The sequence below is a fragment of the Macaca nemestrina genome, chromosome 20 (genome assembly GCF_043159975.1).
Source record: "Macaca nemestrina isolate mMacNem1 chromosome 20, mMacNem.hap1, whole genome shotgun sequence".
NCBI classification, from domain to species: Eukaryota; Metazoa; Chordata; class Mammalia; order Primates; family Cercopithecidae; genus Macaca; species Macaca nemestrina.
The window spans coordinates 6,849,944-6,869,938 of record NC_092144.1 but is presented as its reverse complement, the minus strand read 5'-3'; the positions used below and the strand labels follow the sequence as shown (position 1 = coordinate 6,869,938).

The window sequence follows — 19,995 nt, the reverse complement described above, 5'->3', positions numbered from 1 at the left end:
CCTTCTACCTATCTTCCTTCCTTCCTTCCCTCCTTCCTTCCTCCCTTCTACCTTCCTTCCTTCCTTCCTTTTTCTTTATTTCCTCCCTTCCTTCCATCTCTCCCTCCCTCCCTTTATCCCTCTCTCTCCTTCCTTCCTTCTTTCTCTTTCTTTCCTTTCCTTTCTTCCTTTTTATTTCTTACTTCCCTTCCCTTTCCCCCTTCCTCCCTCCCTCCTCCTTCCTCTTTCCCTTTCTCCCTCCTCTTTCTTTTTCTCTCTCTTCATTTTCCTTCCCTCCCCTCCTCTCCCCTCCTTCCCCTCTCCTCCCCTCCCTCCCCTCCCCTCCTCTTCCCTTCCCTTCCCTTCCCTTCCCTTCCCTTCCCTTCCCTTCCCTTCCCCTCTCTTTTCTTTCTTTTCTCCTGTAACCTCCACCTCTTGGGCTCTAGTGATTCTCCTGCCTCAGCCTCCTGAGTAGCTGGAATTACAGGTGCACGCCACCATGCCCACCTACTTTTTATATTTTTATTAGAGACAGGTTTCACCATGAGGGCCAGGCTGGTCTCGAACTTCTGACCTCAAGTGATCCACCTGCCTCGGCCTCCCAAAGTGCTGGGATTACAGGTGTGAGCCACTGTGCCTAGCCCAAGCTAATTTTTTTAAAATTTATTTTTTGTACAGATGGGGTCTCACTATATTGTCCAGGCTGGTCTTTTTTTTTTTTTTTTTTTTTTTGAGATGGAGTCTCACTCTGTCGCCCGGGCTGGAGTACAGTGGCCGGATCTCAGCTCACTGCAAGCTCCGCCTCCCGGGTTCACGCCATTCTCCTGCCTCAGCCTCCCGAGTAGCTGGGACTACAGGCGCCCGCCACCTCGCCCGGCTATTTTTTTTTGTATTTTTTTAGTAGAGACGGGGTTTCACTGTGTTAGCTAGGATGGTCTCGATCTCCTGGCCTCGTGATCCGCCCGTCTCGGCCTCCCAAAGTGCTGGGATTACAGGCTTGAGCCACCGCGCCCGGCCCAGGCTGGTCTTAAACTCCCGGGCTGAAGCAGTTCTAGCACCCCAGCCTCCCCCAGTTCAATGGGATTACAGGTGTACCCATTATTTTTAACTGGGCAAGACTAAATATTTGTCTAGAGATCCATACTTGAGTGCTAAAGCTATGCGGGATTACATCTGAGAATTCTTTTCTGTGGTAAAACAGTGCCGACGGGCCTCCCTTTTCTTAGTGTCTGACAAACAGGGCACAGACCAAACTTCATAACAAAACTTTGTGTTCTTGACGAAGGCAAGTTTTGCTAAGAAAATTATTTTTATAAGCGAGAAAGGTATGAAGGTTATTTGCAAAGGAATTTGACTCGGGTGAGAAAACAGCGAGAGGTTTATCTTAGGATTCCTGGTGGTACGGAAGACGGAATGGGCAGAAGACGTCACCACAAATGTCACAGGGAAAGTGATAGCTGAACCTCTGAAAGGAAAGAGGTTCCCAGGGAGGGATGAATTTGATGCAGGAAAAAAGTTAGAGGATGGTCTTAAATTTGCCAGCGTAGTTCAGAGGAAGTTGTAATTCTTCACAGACTTTTAGTTTTGAAAGGATGGCTTCCAAAGATACTGGGGGTGGGGGGCATGGGTGTGGTAACTCACGCCTGTAATCCCAGCACCTTGGGAGGCCGAGATGGGTGGATCACATGAGGTCGGGAGTTCGAGACCAGCCTGACCAACATGGAGAAACTCTGTCTCTACTAAAAATACTAAATTAGCTGGGTGTGGTGGTGTGTGCCTGTAATCCCAGCTACCTGGGAGGCTGAGGCAGGAGAATGGCTTGAACCCGGGAGGCGGGGGTTGCAGTGAGCCAAGATTGCACCACTGCACTCCAGCCTGGGCAACGAGAATGAAACTCCGTCTCAAAAAAATGAATAAATAAATAAAATAAAATAAAATAAATTCTGGCCAGCCGGGAACAGTCCAGGACAATCCATTCTTCAGAACTTATTCTTGCTAACTCATGAACTGTCGAATGGCATGGGTCATCTGTTGTATTTTAGAGGACATTAGAATATTTATAAAGGGCTTTCCCAGGTTTGGTCATAACTTCATTTTACTCATGCTATTTGCCCCTTAAGGTCTTTCTTAAATCTTTAAGTTGCCACTTCTTCTTGGGTAGGTGGGTGGGTATGTATGTTGAGGGTCGCGCTTTTTTTTTTTTTTTTTTTTTTTTTTTTTTTTTTTTAAGATGGGATCTCCCTCTGTCGCCCAGGCTGGAGTGCAGTGAGGCAGTCACAGCTCACTGAAGGCTCAACGTCTCAGGCTTAAGTGATCCTCCCACCTCAGCCTCCCAAGTAGCTGGGACTACAGACATGAATCACCGTGCCTGACTAATTTAAAAAATATGTTCTTGCAAAATTAGCCAGGCGCGGTGGTGCATGCCTGTAGTCCCAGCTACCTGGGGGACTGAGGCGGGAGGATCGCTCGAGCCTGGGAGATTGAGGCAGCGGGGAGCCAAGATCATGCCACTGCACTCCAGCCTGGGTGACAGAGTGAGACCCTGTCTCCAAAAATTGAAAAAAAAAAAAAAAAGAAAAGAAGAAAAAGATGGAGCCTTGCTGTGTTGCCCAGGTTGGTCTTGAACTCCTGGGCTCGAGTGATCCTCCTGCCTTGGCTTCCCAAAGTTCTGGAATTATAGGCATGAGCCACTACACCTGTCTGGGTGCTGCTTTTGGTAGTGATATAGAACCAACTTAGTGAAATTCTAGAATTACACTGTCTACTAAGGGAGCCCTGCCAGCCACAGCCACGTGTGGCAATTTAAGTAGAATTTCATTAAAATTAGGTATTTGCCCCTCAGTTGTACTCACCATATTTAGACGATGCAGACGATAGCAGTGATATTGCTATCACTGCAAAAATTTGTATTGGGTAACTACCTCTGCCTTAGAACTTTGCATTCCATGATGAAAGATTGTTCTGGAGTCAGACAGGCCTACATTTGAATCCTGTATCTGTTTCGTGACCTTGGGCACATTGTCTAGCTTTTCTGAATGTCTGTTTTCTCTTCTCTCATGAGGACATGATAAGGGAACCAGTCTCCAAGATTTTCCTCAACTTTGAACTGGTATATCCCTTCTTTCGATAAAAATAAAAATCCAGTTCCTCTTCCCTACTTGGAGTTTGTTCTTTTTTCCTCTAAATATAAAATATACCGTTGAATGTTTTTTCAACCTCTCCACCCCTTGAGAGTCCCTGGAATAGAGAGGAAGGAGTGGCTTGGGAAAGTTGATCACAACAAAGAGGCTATTATAGGTACATCTAAGCTAGAAGAGGAACAAGGAAGGAGTACAAGTGTTGACCGGGGCTCACAGTGTCTTGTCTGTGGGTCACCAAGAATGAGGAATATGTCAGCTCCTTCCTGGCTTCTCCTCTCTGGGAACAGAGAACAGTGCATTGCTGCTTAAGTGGAGTAAAATGGGTAATGGGTATGGAGGAAGTGGTTTAAGGATATGGAAGGGGCCGTGAGAGAGAACCCCAGCCTGAGTTTGTCTTTCTGGCTCAGCACTGAGTGTCCCAGTCAACCCATGAATGCCAGTAATGGGAATCTATTTGGACTCACTTAAGCCATGGAGGTGGGGGCAGGGTGTTAATTGGGGCAACACAGGGCTTTCAGCTTGTGTCAGCTAGCTTTTGCTGTGTAGCAAACCACTCTGAAACACAGAACTTGAAACTTGTAGCCAGGTTCAATCATGGAGCTTGTACCAGCTAACTTTTGCTGTGTAACAAGCCACCCTGAAACAGAGAACTTGGAACTTGTTGTATCCAAGTTCATTCGTGGAGCATGTATCAGCTAGCTTTTGCTGTGTAACAAACCACCCTGAAACATAAAACTGGGAACTTGTTGTATCTAAGTTCAATCATGGAACTTGTATCAGCTAGCTTTTGCTGTGTAACAAACTACTCTGAAACGTAATGGCTTAATCAACAATCGTGTACTTAGCTCATGACTTTGTGGGGCAGCTGGGCAAGTTTTCTTGTTTAGACCCACCAGCAGACCACAAACACAGGCTCTGTTCTCTCTCGTGTCTGGGATCAGCCAGTGGGTTGTCTGGTAGCTGGATGGTCTAGCATGGCCTCATTCACATGTCTGGTGGTTGGTGCTGGCTGTCAGCTGGGAGGCCTTGGTTTCCTTCCCTGTAGCTGCTTATCCTCTCATCCTCCAGTTGGCTAGTTTGGGCTTAGATTACATGATGGTCTCAGCGTTCCAAGAGTGGCAAGAGATCAATTTCCAGTGCACACGTGCCTTTTGAGTTTCCGTTTGCATCTTGTGTGCTAACATCCCATTGGCTAAGGTGAGCTGGGGGGAGGGGGAAAGGGAGAATACAGAATTTACCTGTTGATGGAAGAGGAAGAATTTGTGGCCCTGTTTGCCATCTACCAAAGAACCCTGGAGTGGGAAACAGTGGGGCTCATAAAACATTTTTTTTTAAAACCTTTTATTTTAGGTTAATGAGTACAATAACATTTTAATCAGAATTTGGAGCTCAGTTGGACATCAGGACTGTGGATGGTGTGACTGAGGACATTAAATGAGTTTTCTGAGTAGGAATTTAATTTTTATGAATTCCACTTGTTGAATAACCAATTCCTTCCCCCAGTAATTCTTGATGTTTTCTTCATCAGGTATTAAATTAAACCAAAACCATGAATTTGCTTTTGGGGTATCCATTCGATTTCAAGTGTTCTGTGTCTTAATCTTACCCCAGTACCATACTGTTTATAGATTTAGAGTTTGTGTTTTTTAAGTTTTTGTTGTTGTTTTGTTTTGTTTTTAAAGAAGTGGGGCTTGGCTGGGCGTGGTGGCTCATGCCTGTAATCCCAGCACTTTGAGAGGCTGAAGCAGCTGGATCACTTGAAGTCAGGAGTTCGAGACCAGCCTGGCCAACATGGAGAAACCCCGCTACTATAAATACAAAAATTAGCCGGGCATGGTGGCACGTGCCTGTGGTCCCAGCTACTTGGGAACCTGAGGCAGGAGAGTTGCTTGAACCCGGGAGGTGGAGGTGCAGTGAGCCGAGATCATGCCACTGCACTTGAGCCTGGGTGACAGAGCGAGACTCTGTCTTCAAACAAGAATGGGGGCTCACTGTGTTGCCCAGGCTGGACTCAAACTCCTGGGTGCAAGTGAGCCTCCTGCCTTAGCCTCCAAGTAGCTGGGACTACAAACTCATGCCTGGTAAGAACATGCTTGATAAAGTGGCAAATCTAGGTTTTTTCCCTATTACACCTTTTAGAAGAATGTTTCCTTTTCTGGTTGAACTAAATCTTTCCCTCCTCTCGCCTTCATATAAAACCCATCGAGATACTGATTTAAAAATTTAATTAAAAATGTAACCCATTTCCCATAGAAAAAAAAGTACAGCTCGCTGCCAGCACTTCTTTAATTTTGCATAAACATGTTCTTTGAGTCTGAAGCAAATCTGACTGATTTTCAATGTGAGAAAATATAAAAACAGTTCTTGGAGTTATTTCTAAACAGAACTTACCTCTAGTCTTAATGTAACAGAAATGTCTGTAATGTTACATTAGAATTAGAGAACAGAATATTCTTGGGACAAATGGAAAAATGGGTTAAAATCCATAAATTAAGAAATCAATAACTTCATATTTTTCCTTTCCAGGCAGATATGGGATCTCCTTTTCCATTTGCTCAAATCTTTTTTTTTTCTTTTCTTTTAAGACAGAGTCTCGCTCTGTCGCCCAGGCTGGAGTGCAGGGGCACGATCCGGGCTCATCGCAACCTCTGCCTCCCAAGTTCAAGTGATTCTCGTGCCTCAGCCTCCCGAGTAGCTGGGATTACAGATGCCCACTACCACGCCTGGCTAATTTTTGTATTTTTGGCAGAGATGGGGTTTCACCATGTTGGGCAGGCTGGTCTCAAACTCCTGGCCTCAAGTAATCTACCCACCTCGGCCTCCCAAAGTGCTGGGATTACAGGCATGAGCCACCACACCCGGCCAGTTTGTTCAAATCTTTTATATTGTCCCTTTTTCATCTTTATCCTGTATTATTTTTGTTGTGATGGTTCCTGATTTCTGTATCACGGAGTTTTGTTGTGTTAGTTATGCCTCCTACGAGTAGCATATTTACCCCGAATCCAGATCCTTTAGCGAAAGTGATTGGTAGGTTTTTAAATCGTTTTATTCATTATATGCAATTTTGTCCTCTACAAATTATGGCCATTTAAAAAAATGATGTCTGCTCGGTTCTGGAAGCATGAAAAAAAAATTGTGTCTAAAAGTCATGCCTCTTGTTTCAGTTTTAAATCTTATTCTATTGACCAGGGCTTCTAGACTAACATTAAATATTTAACAATGGTATTATCTGACATCCATGTTTAATAGATTTCCTAATATAAAATCATCCTTGCTTTCCTGTGGTAAACCCTACTTGGTGGTGATGAATTATTCTTTCAGCATAATGTTGAATTAGATTTGCTAGGTTTGCTTTGTTTCGGTTTTTGAATTCTTGCCATCTGTGTTCATGAGTGAAATTGGGCTATGTTTTTGGTTTGTTTTATTTTGCAATCTCTTCATCAGTTTCGATTATTTATTATGTTCTAGCCACATAAAATGAAATAGCAGGTAACTGAGTATTCATTGACTAGTTTTATGGTGCCGTAACTTTTTGCGGGGGAGCAATTCTTTGATAGCCTAAAAAACAAATTTAGGCCAGGCACGGTGGCTCACGCCCGTAATCCCAGCCCTTTGGGAGGCCGAGGCAGGTAGATCACTGGAGGTCAGGAGTTTGAGACCAGCCTGGCCAACATGGTGAAACCCCGTATCTACCAAAAATACAAAAATTAGCCAGGTGTGGTGGTGCAAGTCTGTAATCCCAGCTACTCAGGAGGCTGAGGCAGGAGAATCACTTGAACCCGGGAGGCCAAAGTTGCAGTGAGCCAAGATCTCACCACTGCACTCCAGCCTGGGCAGTAGAGCTAGACTGCATCTCAGAAAAAAAAAAAAAAGAAAGAAAGAAAGAAAAAAAAAATCCCAAAACAGTGTGTGACTGGCTCTGACGTAAGGCAGTTAGACCTTTCCTTCGAAATGGGCCGTGATTCATCTTTATTTTTATAGGGCTGTATCACATTAGAAGCACTGCAGCAGAACTTTTCATTGGAAATCTAATAATGTTTTTTTTTAATGTGCCATCTGGAGTCTGTGTTCCTTGTATGTCTTTACTGTTGATGACTAAGAATGGTGTGTGTGTCTGTGCTGGGGTGGGTGGGTTTGGTAATTTTGCTAACATTGGCTCTAAGGATCTGTCCTACTTCCCAAAACCTCATTTTTCTCTGCTTTAGTAGGAGACCAACACTGAAAACAGGGTGCTGCTTCTTTAGAGGGGTCTTGATTTGGATTCCTTTTCTTTCTTTCTTTGTAGGCCAAAATTTTCGTTTATAAATAGCTTCTGTGGTACACAACATGCAAATATTTTTGGTTTCATGATATTACACCAGAGTTGTAGCTTTTTTTTTTTTTTTTTTTTTGAGGCGGTCTCGCTCTGTCACCCAGGCTGGAGTGCAGCGATGCGATCTTGGCTCACTGCAACCTCCGTCTCCCGGGTTCAAGCAATTCTCCCATCTCAGCCTCCTGGGTAGCTGGGATTACAGGCACCCACCACCACACCTGGCTAATTTTGTATTTTTAGTAGAGACGGGGTTTCACCGTGTTGGCCAGGCAGGTCTTGAACTCCCGACCTCAAGTGATCTGCCCGCCTCGGCCCTTCAAAGTGCTGGGAATACAGGCATAAGCCACCGCATCCAGCTGAACTTTTATTATTTTAAAAACATTTTTGCCGGGCGCGGTGGCTCACGCCTGTAATCCCAGCACTTTGGGAGGCTGAGGCGGGCGGATCACAAGGTCAGGAGATCGAGACCACGGTGAAACCCCGTCTCTACTAAAAATACAAAAAATTAGCCGGGCGCGGTTGTGGGCGCCTGTAGTCCCAGCTACTCGGGAGGCTGAGGCAGGAGAATGGCGTGAACCCGGGAGGCAGAGCTTGCAGTGAGCCGAGATCGCGCCACTGCACTCCAGCCTGGGCGACAGAGCGAGACTCCGTCTCAAAAAAAAAAAAAAAAAAAAAACACATTTTTATTTATGGTAAAAGTCACACATAAAATAAAATTTGCTGTTTTTAGAAAGAATGTTTAAAAAGATATATACCATGTTGCCCAGTACAGTAGAAACACAGCCATAGTACACCACAGCCTTGAACTCCTGGGCTGAAGGGCTCTTCAAACTTCAGCCTCCCAAGTAGCTGGGACTACAGGAACATACCACCACATCTGGCTTCCCTCCTTCTCCTTCTCTTTCTCCTTCTCATTCTCCTCCTCCTCCTTCTGTTTTTTTTTTTTTTTTTTTCCCGAGACGGAGTCTCACTCTGTCACCCAGGCTGGAGTACAGTGGCATGATCTTGGCTCATTGCAACTTCTGCCTCCTGAGTTCAAGCAATTCTCCTGCCTCAGCCTCCCAAGCAGCTGGGATTACAGGTGCATACCACCATACCTGGGTAATTTTTGTACTTTTAGTAGCGATGGGGTTTCACCATGTTGGCCAGTCTCGAACTCCTGACCTCCAGTGATCCTCCTACCTCGGCCTTTCAAAGTGCTGGGATTACAGGCATGAGCCACTGTGCCTGGCTTGTTTTCTTCTTTTTTAAACTTAATGAGTTTAGGCAGGGTTTCTCAGCCTCAACAGTATTAGCATTCTGGGCTGTGCCCCTCTCTGTGGTGGGGACTGCCCTATACATTACAGGAAGCTGAGCAGCATCCCTGGCCTCCACTCAATACCAGTAGCAACCCCAAGTCATGACAGCCAAAAATGTCTCCGGATACTGCCAAGTGCTGGGATCACAGGCATGTGCCACCATGCCCAGCTAATTTATTTTTATTTTATTAGTTATTTACTTATTATTTTTGAGACAGTCTTGCTCTGTCACCCAGGCTGGAGTGCACTGGCATGATCTCGGCTCACTGCAACCTCTGCCTCCCAGGTTCAAGTGATTCTCCTGCCTCAGCCTCCCAAGTAGCTGGGATTATAGGTGCACGCCACTATGCCTGGCAAATTTTTGTATTTTTGTAGAGACGGGGTTTCATCATGTTGGGCAGGCTGGTCTCGAACTCCTGACTCCGGTGATCTACCCGCCCAGGCAACATAGAAAGACCCCATCTCTACAAAAAAATTTTTAAAAATTTAGCCAGGGGTGGTGGCATGCGCTTGTAGTTCTGGCTACTCACGAGGGTAAAGTGGGAGGATCACTTGAGCCCAGGAGTTGGAGGCTGCAGTGAGCTATGATCACACCACTGCACCCCAGCCTGGACAACAGAGCAAGACCTCATCTCTTAAAAAAAAAATAAATAAAATAATAAGTGAATAAGTGAAAGTAATAAAATGTAAGATACTGTTGGAGTTCTCTTTGTCATTTCCCTTGCCATATTCTCCTCCCTTCTTCCCAGAGGTAACAACTCTCTTAAGTTTAGTACATAAACTTCCAGCCAAAAAAATGCATGTTTTTTTTTTTTTTTTTTTTTTTTTGAGATGGAGTCTTGCACTATCACCCAGGCTGGAGTGCAGTGGCACGATCTCAGCTTACTGCAAGCTCCACCTCCTGGGTTCAGGCCATTCTCTTGCCTCAGCCTCCCGAGTAGCTGGGACTACAGGTGCCCACTACCATGCCCGGCTAATTTTTTGTATTTTCAGTAGAGATGGGGTTTCACCATGTTAGCCAGGATGGTCTCGATCTCCTGACCTCGTGATCCTCCCGCCTCGGCCTCCCAAAGTGCTGGGATTACAGGCGTGAGCCACCGCGCCTGGCCTATTTATTTATTTATTTATTTGACACCGAGTTTCGCTCTTGTCACCCAGGGTGGAGTACAATGGTGCATTCTTGGCTTACTGCAACCTCCACCTCCCGGTTCAAGCGATTCTCCTCCCTAGTAGCTGGGATTACAGGTGTGCACCACCATGCCTGGCTAATTTCTGTATTTTTGTAGAGACAGGATTTCACCATGTTGGCCAGGCTGGTCTCAAACTCCCAACTTCGAGTAATCCGTCTGCCTCAGCCTCCAAAAGTGTTGGGATTACAGGCGTGAGCCACCACGCCTGGCATAAATCTTTCTTTAAATCTTTTGCTGCTGTAATTAAGTATACATCATAAAATTTGCCATCTTAACCATTTTTAAGTATACAGTTCACTGGCATTAAACACTGCCATTCATATTGGAATACACTTTTGAGTATTCTAAATATCTGCATATATTGGGAAGCTAAGCAGTGTTATCCCTTAGGAAGTCATTGTGTATTTTGCCCTTAAAGCACATTTCAGTTCTGACTGGCCACACGTGGCTGGTCCTACCATAATGGATCTAGTCTTTAAAAATACTCCGCGATCCCCCTCACCATGCACACATATGATATGTTTGTGTGTGTGATTCAAATTTCTACACCTGCTGCATGAGTTCTTAAGCCAAATGCTTTTTTTTTTTCTCTCAGCCAATATGTTCTTTAAGTTGAGGCCTCTTGATTCAGTAGTGCTAGTTCATTCATTTAAGTGCTACATAATATCTTGTATGAATGAGCCACATGCTACTCACTAGCTCCCCTAGTGGGAGACATTGAGATTGTTTCCGGTTTGTTTCTTTTATAAACAATGCCGCAATGAACATCTTGGTGTCCATCTCCTCCTGCCCATTTGTGAATGGTTTTCTAGGATTGATGTTCAGAATTGAAGTGACTGGGAATGGGGTGTGTACATTTTTAAATCTAGTATATACTCCCCAGATGGTCTCCAAGGTGGCTGTGACAGCATACCATTTTACTGGTGGTGCGTTAAGGTGTATGTCAAATGTGGGCAAGGCTTCAGGAAAATTGTTATTTCCAGTGCATGGAAATTGGTATCCTATGGTTTTCTTTTGCAGCTCCCTGATTCCTGGTAAGACTGAGACTCTCTCTGTGTGCTTCTTAGCCATGTCTTCCTATCTCTTCCTCCTCTTTCCCTGGGAGCTATTTTGGGGTGGGGATAGGGCTGGGCCTTTTTCTTCAGGGACTCTGCATTTGCAACTGTCACAAAGAGGTGCACAAGGGATTGAAGTGTCAGAAATGCTTTAATGCTGTCATTGCATTTCTTTACCCAGCATTTCAATGTGTGCTTTGCTTTGCTTTTCTCACTTGAAATTGTGGCCAGGCTGGGCGCGGTGGCTCAAGCCTGTAATCCCAGCACTTTGGGAGGCCGAGACAGGCGGATCACGAGGTCAGGAGATCGAGACCATCCTGGCTAACACAGTGAAACCCCGTCTCTACTAAAAAATACAAAAAACGAGCCGGGCGGTGTGGCGGGCGCCTGTAGTCCTAGCTACTTGGGAGGCTGAGGCAGGAGAATGGTGTAAACCCGGGAGGCGGAGCTTGCAGTGAGCCGAGATCCGGCCACTGCACTCCAGCCTGGGCGACAGAGTGAGACTCCGTCTCAAAAAAAAAAAAAAAAAAAAAGAAAAAAAGAAATTGTGGCCAGACAGAAACCCAGTTAGACCAATAGGCATCCATTTTTTTTTTTTAAATCTCTTTGAGGTGCTGATGTTTGTATATCTTCAGTTGCTCTTCTTTAAATTTTTAATTGCTTTTGTAGTAATAGCACATGCATCATAAAATTGATCATCTTAACCTTTTCTCTTTTTTTTTTTTTGAGAATTTATCTGTTGATGGACATTTGGGTTGTTCCTGCCTTCTGGCCATTGTAATTAATGCTGGGAAAAACATGGGTCTACAAATATCTGTTTGTGGCTGTCCAAGTTTTGGGGACACATAGTGGAAGCCCACCCCTTCTTGATTCAAGAATGAGGCCCATTGAGGGACTTAGCCCATGGGAGCCTCTGTTGCAGTGAGGAACATGGAGGGAATGGAGGACAAGGCAAAAGTTCTCCAGCCTGGACCCTTATGATTCTTTGAAGGCTGAGATGAGAGACGACGAGACTCATGGCTGGGTTCATTTTCCCTTCCTTTTTTTTTTTTTTTTTGAGATGGAGCGCTCTGTTGCCCAGGCTGGAGTGCAATGGCATGATCTTGGCTCACTGCAACCTCCGCCTCCTGGCTTCAAGTGATTCTCCTGCCTCAGCCTCTCAAGTAGCTGGAATTACAGGTGCATGCCACCACGCCAGGCTAATTTTTTATAGTTTTTTCAGTAGAGATGGGGTTTCACCATGTTGGCCAGGCTGGTCTTGAACTCATGACCTCAAGTGATCTACGCACCTCAGCCTCCCAAAGTACTGGGATTACAGGCGTGAGCCACTGAGACTGGCCTCTTTTTCCATTTTCTGTTGCATCAATGGAAAGTCCATCTCCTGCCTGTGAACGTTTTCTATGTTGATGTGGAATGTGGCATTTGTCCAGGAACTTGGTGCTTTTTTTTTTCTCTCTCTCTCTATTATTTCATTTGCTTTTGGATTTTGAGAGATGAAGAACTTCCTTAGTGTGGGAGGGAAACAGTTACGGATTTACTTTGTGATTCTACATTCAATCATGGTCTCTTCAAATGATTTCAGGGCTTGCTTGGCCAGGTCAGGTCGGTTCTAGGAGGATTTTCTTTCCATCCTTCTTCTGGGAAAGGAATGAGTATAAAAACATGCCCACGATGGAGGGAAACCTTCCCTTCTCTTTTTTGCCTTTTTCTTCCTGGTTTTGTACATAACTAAACATTTTGATTTTGATTTTGGGATGAGAGGATATTAGTTCATTCTCACATTGCTATAAAGAACTATCTGAGACTGGGTATTTTTTAAATTTTTAAAAAGTTAATTTAATTTAATTTAATTTTCTTTTATTTATTTTTATTTTTATTTTTTTTTGAGACTGAGTCTTGCTCTGTCACCCAGGCTGGAGTGCAGTGGTACCATCTCGGCTCACTGCAAGCTCCTCCTCCTGGGTTCATGCCATTCTGCCTCAGCCTCCCGAGTAGCTGAGACTACACGTGCCCGCCACCATGCCCGGCTAATTTTTTGTATTTTTAAATAGAGACAGGGTTTCACCGTGTTAACCAGGATGGTCTTGATCTCCTGACCTTGTGATCTGCCCGCCTCAACCTTCCAAAGTGCTGGGATTACAGGCATGAGCCACCGTGCCCAGCCTATTTATTTATTTTTTTGAGACAGAGTCTCCCTCTGTTCCCCAGGTTGGAATGCAGTGGCACAATCTCTGCTCACTGCAACCTCTGCCTCCCTGGTTCAAGTGATTCTTCTGCCTCAGCCTCCCGAGTAGGTGGGATTACAGGCACCTGCCACCACGCCCAGCTAATTTTTGTACTTTTAGTAGAGACTGAAAGTTTCACCATATTGGCCAGGCTGGTCTCGAACTCCTGACCTCGTGATCCACCTGCCTCGGCCTCCCAATGTGCTGGGATTACAGGCGTGAGCCACCGCTCCCGGCCTATTTTTTTTGTTTCCATAGGTTTTTAGGGAACAGGTAGTATTTGGTTATATGAGTAAATTAGTGGTGATTTGTAAGATTTTGGTGGACCCATCACCCGAGCAGTATACACTGAACCCAATTTGTAGTCTTTTATCCCTTACTCACTTCCGATCCTTTCCCCTTGAGTCCCCAAAGTCTATTGTATCATCCTTTCTTTTCTTTCTTTTTTTTTTTTTTTTTTTGAGACGGAGTCTCGCTCTGTCGCCCAGGCTGGAGTGCAGTGGCCGGATCTCAGCTCACTGCAAGCTCCGCCTCCCGGGTTCACGCCATTCTCCTGCCTCAGCCTCCCGAGTAGCTGGGACTACAGGCGCCCACAACCGCGCCCGGCTAATTTTTTCTATTTTTAGTAGAGACGGGGTTTCACCATGGTCTCGATCTCCTGACCTTGTGATCCGCCCACCTCGGCCTCCCAAAGTGCTGGGATTACAGGCGTGAGCCACCACGCCCGGCCATCATCCTTTCTTTTTTTTTTTGAGACACAGTCTGGCTCAGTCGCCCAGGCTGGAGTGCAGTGGCCGGATCTCAGCTCACTGCAAGCTCCACCTCCCGGGTTCACGCCATTCTCCTGCCTCAGCCTCCTGAGTAGCTGGGGCTACAGGCGTCCGCCACCACGCCTGGCTAATTTTTTTGTATTTTTAGTAGAGGCGGAGTTTCCCCATTTTAGCCAGGATGGTCTCGATCTCCTGACCTCGTGATCCGCCTGCCTCAGCCTCCCAAAGTGCTGGGAGTACAGGCAGGAGCCACCGTGCCTGGCCTTGTATCATTCTTAAGACTTTGCATCCTTACAGGTTAGCTCCCACTTACGAGTGAAAACATATGATGTTTGGTTTTCCATTCCTGAGTTACTTCACTTAGGATAAGAGTGAGACTGAATAATGTATAAAGTGCTGGGATTAGAGGCATTAGCCATGGTGCCTGGTCAATGTCTGGCATCTTTTCTTTGGTGTCATGTTTTGAGATTCATCCATGGTTTTGCATTTATCAATAGCCTATTTCTTTTGTGTTGTTCAATAGTATTCCATTGTGTGGAGAGACAGCATTTTGTTTTAGCATTTTTTTTTTTTTTTGAGGCAGAGTCTCGCTCTGTCACCCAGGCTGGAGTGCAGTGGCCGGATCTCAGCTCACTGCAAGCTCCGCCTTCCAGGTTTATGCCCTTCTCCTGCCTCAGCCTCCCGAGTAGCTGGGACTACAGGCGCCCGCCACCTCGCCCTGCTAGTTTTTTTTTTTTTTGTATTTTTTAGTAGAGACGGGGTTTCACCGTGTTAGCCAGGATGGTCTCGATCTCCTGCCCTCATGATCCGCCCGTCTCAGCCTCCCAAAGTGCTGGGATTACAGGCTTGAGCCATCGTGCCCGGCCTTGTTTTAGCATTTTACCTGTTGAGAGACATTTGGGTTGTTTTCAACTTTTGGCTATTATGCATAAACTTGTTATACACAATTGTGTAGGAGTCTTTTATGCGGACTAATGCCTTCATATCTCTTGAGGGCATATTCTGGAGCAGAATGGATGAGTTGTGTAGCAGAAGTATGTATAAGGAATGGCCAGGCCTGGTGCGATGGGTCATGCCTGTAATCCTAGCACTTTGGGAGGCTGAGGCAGGTGGATCACTTGAGGTCAGGAGTTCGAGACCGGTGTGGCCAACATGGTGAAACCCCCGTCTCTACTAAAAAAACAAAAGTTAGCTGGGTGTGGTAGTGCACACCTGTAATCCCAGCTACGTTGGGAGAATTGCTTGAACCCAGCGCAGGTGGAGGTTGCAGTGACCTGACATCGCACCACTGCACTCCAGCCTGGGTAATACAGCGAGACTCTGTCTTTAAAAAAAAAAAAAAGAAAGGCCAGATTGTTTTCCTAAGTGGTTGGAGCCTGTTATATTTCCACCAGCAATGTGTGAGAGTTCTAATTGCTCCACATCCTCAGCGGCACTTAATATTTATTGTCAATCTTTATTATTATTATTTTTAGAGACAGGATCTCACTCTGTTGCCCAGGCTGGAGTTCACTGCACCCCTGAACTCCTGGGCTCAAGTAATCCTCCCACCTCGGCCTCCTGAGTAGCTTGGATTACAAGCACACACCACCACACCGAGCTAATTTTATTTTTGTAGAGATGGGGTCTCACTACCTTGCCCAGGCTTGTCTTGAACCCCTGGGATCAAGCGATCCTCCCTCCTCATCCTTCCAAAGTGCTCGGATTACAGGCGAGAGCTGCAGCGCCCTGGCCCCTTTCACTTTCTTAACAGTATCTTCGAAAAGCAGCTGATTTTTCACAGGGTGTTGTCATTAATTTAATTAGCTCCACGTTGTGGCTCTGAAAATCTTTCGTAAGCTCTAGCCCCAGACATATGGACATTTGCAGAATCTTATTTTCTAGAGTCCTGGAAATTTTCTTTCCAGTGAGAGAGTTTGGAGCAATCATTTTAGGATGGTTATTCATCTTCAAACACAAGGAGTAAGAATTTAGGGAGTTCGTGACTGTATTTGGAGAGGGGAGAGCATAGCAGTGGTCTAATGCCCACCTCGGGGTTCTCAAAGGGTGGATGAGCTGCAGGTTGAAACTTGCCTTGCTTTTAGACTGTTGACTGAGTTTATAGTTGAACAAATAAGTGCCAAGGCAGAAGTCAGGGCTGACTGATTGCAAGTGATGATTGAATACTGGCCCTCACAACCATCTGTGAAAAGTCTATTTCCAGAAATATTTTTAAGAAGGAATTTTTGAAAAACTGTCATTTTCATGATGGGAGGATATGAAAAGCAGTGTTTTGAAATCTCCTCCTTAGATCCTGATACTCGGAACTGTCGATTCTCCCATTTTCATTTTCTCCTGCATAGATTGTACACTTGTTTGGCATCCTTGACGATTCCAAAACCCCCTGGGGATCCAGTCCCTGATAGAAAATGGCGTAGTGTTTGTATGTAACCTACACACATCCTCCTGTATACATTTTTTTTTTTTTTTGAGACGAGTCTCTCTCTGTCGGCCAGGTTGAAGCACAGTGGCGCAATCTCGGCTCACTGCAAGCTCCACCTCTCAGGTTCACGCCATTCTTCTGCCTCAGCCTCCCGAGTAGCTGGGACTACAGGCACCCGCCACCAAGCCTGGCTAATTTTTTGTATTTATAGTAGAGATGGGATTTCACCGTGTTAGCCAGGATGGTCTCGATTTCCTGACCTCGTGATCCTCCCGCCTCAGCCTCCCAAAGTGCTGGGATTACAGGTGTGAGCCACCGCACCCAGCCCCTCCTGTATACTTTTAAATCATCTTGGTCTGGCAGTGTGGCTCACACTTGTAACCCCAGCACGTTTGGAAGCTGAGGTGGGAGGATTACTTGAGCCCAGGAGTTCAAGACCAGCCTGGGCAACATGGCGAAACCATCTCTACAAAAAATTTAAAAATTAGTTGGGCATTGTGGCATGTGCCTGTAGTCCCAGCTACTCGGGAGGCTGAGGCAGGAAGATTGCTTGAGCCAGGGAGTTCCAGGCTGCAGTGAGCTATGATCGCACCACTGCGCTCCAGGCTGGGCAACAAAGCAAGACCCCGTTTCCATTTAACATAATAATAGGGGCCAGACGCAGTGACTCATGCCTGTAATCCCAGCACTTTGGAAGCCTGAGGTGGACGGGTCCTCGCTTGAGGTCAGGAGTTTGAGACCAGCCTGCCCAACATAGTGAAACCCCATCTCTACTAAAAATACAAAAAATTAGCTGGACGCGGTAGCGCACCTGTGGTCCCAGCTACTAGGGAGGCTGAGGCAGGAGAATCACTTGAACCCGGGAGGTGGAGGTTGCAGTGAGCCAAGATCGCACCACTGCACCACTCCAGCCTGGGTGACAGAATGTGACTTCGTCCCAAAAAAAAAAAAAAGTTTCTGTCAATAGAGTTGTGTCCACCAATAACAGATTATCAAAAGTAAAGATTAAACACCAAACAAGTTGTCAGCCACATTCATGGAAGTACTTTATAGTGGTGATTAAGCACTCAGATAAATGTGAACCTTGGCGACAACCCAGGAACAGGTTGTGTATCCATTCTGAGCCTCTGTTTTCTCACCTGCAAAAGGTAAAATAATAATCCAGGCTTCCTCGTGGAGTTACTGTGAGGCTTAACTGAGAGACTGCACGTACGACAGTTAGCACGTAGTAAGCACTCATTTAGAGCCAGAAAGTTACAGCTCGGCTTAAGGAGTGTGAAGAAGAAAGCAGTTGAACTTAAACCATGTTAAAAATAAATAGTTGTCAATATTTGTTTTGTTAGGAACAAAACATAACACATACACACACACATTTATACCCTGTAACTTTGTATTACTAGAGAACTTTGTTATGAGCCAGAATAAATAGGTCTTTCAATAGTTGGGAGAGGCCAGGAGCTGTCGCTCACACCTGTAATCCCAGCACTTTGGGAGTTCGAGCCCAGCCTGGGTGATACAGTGAGACCCCTGTCTCTACAAAATAATGTTAATTAACAAGTTATTGGTGGCATGCGCCCGCAGTCCCAGCTACTCAGGAGGCTGTGGTGGGAGGATTGCTTGAGCCTAGGAGGTTGAGGCTGCAGTGAGCCATGATCGTGTTACTACACTCCAGCCTGGGCAACAGAGGGAGACCCCCATCTCTTAGAAAAAACAAAAGATGGCTGGGCATGGTGGCTCAGGCCTGTAATCCCAGCACTTTGGGAGGCCGAGGCGGGCGGATCACGAGGTCAGGAGATCGAGACCATCCCGGCGAACACGGTGAAACCCCGTCTCTATTAAAAATATAAAAAAATTAGCCGGGCGTGGTGGTGGGCGCCTGTAGTCCCAGCTACTTGGGAGGCTGAGGCAGGAGAATGGCGTGAACTCGGGAGGCGGAGCTTGCAGTGAGCCGAGATGGCGCCACTGCACTCCAGCCTGGGCGACAGAGTGAGACTCCATCTCAAAATAAATAAATAAATAAATAAATAAATAAATAAATAAATAAATAAATAAAAAAGGAAAAAACGAAAGATGTTCAGCTTTCCTGGGTGACCCAGTGTTGCAGGGATTGGCCATCCTTGGTGTAAGGCATAGGATGTGCAGGGTAGCAGGACGGCAGAGCGGGCAGTGTGTGGGGTTTCTTTCATTGACAGTGTGGCTCCCAGCACTCGGGGTCAGGGCTTGCTTGTAGAAGTTTCTGAAAAGCTGCAGTCATGTTTCATTTCTTTCTCCCCCACCTAACACATGCCAGGACACACAGCGTAGTGCTATGGTTTGGAACCAGGCTTTACCCGTTAGTAGCCGTGGGGCCCTGGGCAAGTTCACTGGAGTTCTCCGGGATCTCTGTTTCTTCTTTTGTAAAATGGCAACTGAAACATATCACAGGCCAGGCGCCTGTAATCCCAGCACTCTGGGAGGCCAAGGTGGGTGGATCACTTGAGGTCAGGAGTTTAAGACCAGCCTGGCCAACATGGTGAAACCCAGTCTCTGCTAAAAATACAACGATTAGCCAGGCGTCGTGGCTGGTGCCTGTAATCCCAGCTACTCCGGAGGCTGAGGCAGGAGAATCACTTGAACCCAGGAAGCGGAAGTTGCAGTGAGCCGAGATGGTGCCACTGCACTTAAGCCTGGGCGACAGAGGGAGACCGTCTCAAAAAATCAACACCAAAACCAAACCCAAAATGTATTACAAGCTTGTGAGGATCAGAGAAGGGGATGTGGGAATAATAGGCATGGTAGTTACATTGTTGCTAGTATTGTAGTTATATTACAGCTGTACATTGCGACCTATTGTTATATTACAGCTGTACATTGCGACCTATTGTAGTTATATTACAGCTGTACATTGCGACGTATTGTAGTTATATTACAGCTGTACATTGCAACGTATTGCAGTTATATTACAGCTGTACACTGCGACCTATTGTAGCTGCTGCTGTTCCTTTGGTTGTGTTTAACAGGTTAAATTTTTGCTAGTATTGTAGTTATATTGCAGTTACACATTGTGATCCTATTGTAGCTGCTGTTATTCCTTTGATTAATTTAACAACTGAAATATTTCACATACAATAAAATGCATATGGCCGGGGCGCAGTGGCTCACGCCTGTAATCCCAGCACTTTGAGAGGCTGACGCAGGCGGATCACTTGAGGTCGGGAATTTGAGACCAGCCTGGCCAACTACTAAAAATACAAAAATTAGCCAGACATGATGGTGCGTTCCTGTAATCCCAGCTACTCAGGAGGCTGAGGCAGGAGAATCGCTTAAACCCATGAGGTGGAGGTTGCAGTGAGCCAAGACTAGGCCACTGTACTCCAGCAGGGGTGACAGAGGGAGACTCTGTCTCAAAATAAATAACATAAAATAAAATGCACAGGTCTTAAGCATTCAGTTCAATGAATTTTGACAAAAATTATAGGTACTCATGTAGCTACCACTGAAAACAAAATGGAGAACATTGCCTCATCCCAGCCCTTTCCAGTGAATTCCCAGTACCCCCTGGGAATGAGGTGTTACGATGATTATTATCACCATTACTGATTATTATTGTTCAGTTTGGTTTGAT

General features: G+C 45.7%; 1 protein-coding gene and 1 pseudogene across 3 annotated transcripts in view; both read left to right on the top strand.

Annotated features, from left to right (window-relative positions):
• The window catches only part of LOC105487005 (insulin receptor), a 188,050-nt gene that overhangs the window by 44,913 nt on the left and 123,142 nt on the right, over positions 1-19,995 (top strand). The gene's annotated exons all lie outside the window — the stretch shown is intronic.
• The window catches only part of LOC139360167 (uncharacterized), a 22,866-nt pseudogene continuing 12,416 nt past the window's right edge, over positions 9,546-19,995 (top strand).